The sequence below is a fragment of the Trifolium pratense genome, unplaced genomic scaffold, assembly GCF_020283565.1.
Source record: "Trifolium pratense cultivar HEN17-A07 unplaced genomic scaffold, ARS_RC_1.1 scaffold_74, whole genome shotgun sequence".
In the NCBI taxonomy this organism is placed as follows: domain Eukaryota; kingdom Viridiplantae; phylum Streptophyta; class Magnoliopsida; order Fabales; family Fabaceae; genus Trifolium; species Trifolium pratense.
In genome coordinates, this window is record NW_025721057.1 from 102,501 (window position 1) to 105,000 (window position 2,500).

Below are 2,500 nucleotides of genomic sequence, written 5' to 3' on the forward strand. Positions count from 1 at the left end.
AGCAACCTCCATGTACCGTGGCATGACCGTGGCCAAGTAATAAAGATCAAATTCCATGCCTATGCCAAGTTGGACCAAGGCCCCGTCTCGTTTTGCTATAAGCAAGGGCGTGGCAAGGCACGGGGGGGGGGGCCAAAAAATCAAAGTGCTCCGAAATGCACACGGGGGTGTCAAGCAACCTCATGTACCGGTGGCATTGACCGTGGCCAAGTAATAAAGGATCAAATTCCATGCCTATGCCAAGTTGGACCAAGGCCCCGTCTCGTTTTGCTATAAGCAAGGGCGTGGCAAGGCACGCGGGGGGCCAAAAAATCAAAGGTGCTCCGAAATGCACACGGGGGTGTCAAGCAACCTCCATGTACCGTGGCATGACCGTGCCAAGTAATAAAGATCAAATTCCATGCCTATGCCAAGTTGGACCAAGGCCCCGTCTCGTTTTGCTATAAGCAAGGGCGTGGCAAGGCACGCGGGGGGCCAAAAAATCAAAGTGCTCCGAAATGCACACGGGGGTGTCAAGCAACCTCCATGTACCGTGGCATGACCGTGGCCAAGTAATAAAGATCAAATTCCATGCCTAGGCCAAGTTTGGACCAAGGCCCCGTCTCGTTTTGCTATAAGCAAGGGCGTGGCAAGGCACGCGGGGGGCCAAAAAATCAAAGTGCTCCGAAAATGCACACGGGGGTGTCAAGCAACCTCCATGTACCGTGGCATGACCGTGGCCAAGTAATAAAGATCAAATTCCATGCCTAGGCCAAGTTGGACCAAGGCCCCGTCTCGTTTTGCTATAAGCAAGGGCGTGGCAAGGCCACGCGGGGGGCCAAAAAATCAAAGTGCTCCGAAAATGCACACGGGGGGTGTCAAGCAACCTCCATGTACCGTGGCATGACCGTGGCCAAGTAATAAAGATCAAATTCCATGCCTATGCCAAGTTGGACCAAGGCCCCGTCTCGTTTTGCTATAAGCAAGGGCGTGGCAAGGCACGCGGGGGCCAAAAAATCAAAGTGCTCCGAAATGCACACGGGGGTGTCAAGCAACCTCCATGTACCGTGGCATGACCGTGGCCAAGTAATAAAGATCAAATTCCATGCCTATGCCAAGTTGGACCAAGGCCCCGTCTCGTTTTGCTATAGCAAGGGCGTGGCAAGGCACGCGGGGGCCAAAAAATCAAAGTGCTCCGAAATGCACACGGGGGTGTCAAGCAACCTCCATGTACCGTGGCATGACCGTGGCCAAGTAATAAAGATCAAATTCCATGCCTATGCCAAGTTGGACCAAGGCCCCGTCTCGTTTGCTATAAGCAAGGGCGTGGCAAAGGCACGCGGGGGGCCAAAAAATCAAAGTGCTCCGAAAATATTTTTCCACTTTCCAGTCCACTTATACATATTATGTGCAGTGTGCACACAAGACACCTTCCCAAAATTCGACTTATATGAGGCGTTTTACGTCAAATCCGCCTATTTTCGGCGTTTCGGCCGAAAAATCAAAATAAATCGAAACTTCCTCGGAATGCTTAGCGACTTTCCAGTCCACTTATACATATTGTGTGCAGTGTGCACACAAGACACCTTCCAAAATTCGACTTATATGAGGCGTTTTACGTCAAATCCGCCTATTTTCGGCGTTTCGGCCGAAAAATCAAAATAAATCGAAAATTCCTCGGAATGCTTAGCCACTTTCCAGTCCACTTATACATATTGTGTGGAGTGTGCACACAAGACACCGTCTCAAAATTCGACTTCTAGGCGGCGTTTTACGTCAAATCCGCCTTTTTTTCGAGTTTTCGGCCAAAAAATCAAACTCAAATCGAAAACTTCGTCGGATCGCTTAGCCACTTTCCAGTCCACTTATACTTATTGTGTGGGGTGTGCACAAAAAAAACGAAGTCAAAATTCGACTTCTAGGTTGTTTTTTACGTGGTATCCGCCCTTTGCGAAGTTTCGGCCGAAAAATTCGTAATTAATTCATCCGACATCGGAATATTACGATTCTTTCGTGGTTTTGCTTGTTTTAATGTCCCTAACAACCATAAAAAAATTCAAAAAAAAATTCGTCTTCTAGGTCCACTTTTAAGCACTTTTAAAAACTTATGGATACAGGGAAAAAAAGTGCACTTTTTCTACAAAACTGAAAATGGCCTTCCAGTCATATATAGGGGGAGGGTGTGGTGTGGGGGTAGAGCTCGGCAGGCACGGGGCGCGCCTATGGGCACAGCAGGCAAGCAAAAACTACGTCTTAACGTGTTTTCCCCTGCAATTTCGTTGCTCTTTTCATCATTTCAATCAAATTCATGGACATTCTTGATGGAATTCGAATCAAAAAATTGAAATTTGGATGAATTTGTGAGGAAATTGGTGATGATCATGCTGTTCTTGGCTTGGGCAGGCCTTGGCTGGCATTGGGCATGGTAAGCACGTTATTGTGCATAACTCCCAACCCTCGTGGGTGGGATTGCCTGGCTTTTGCTTGGCAATAAGGTTGTTGCTGTCCCGACTCGGTGACC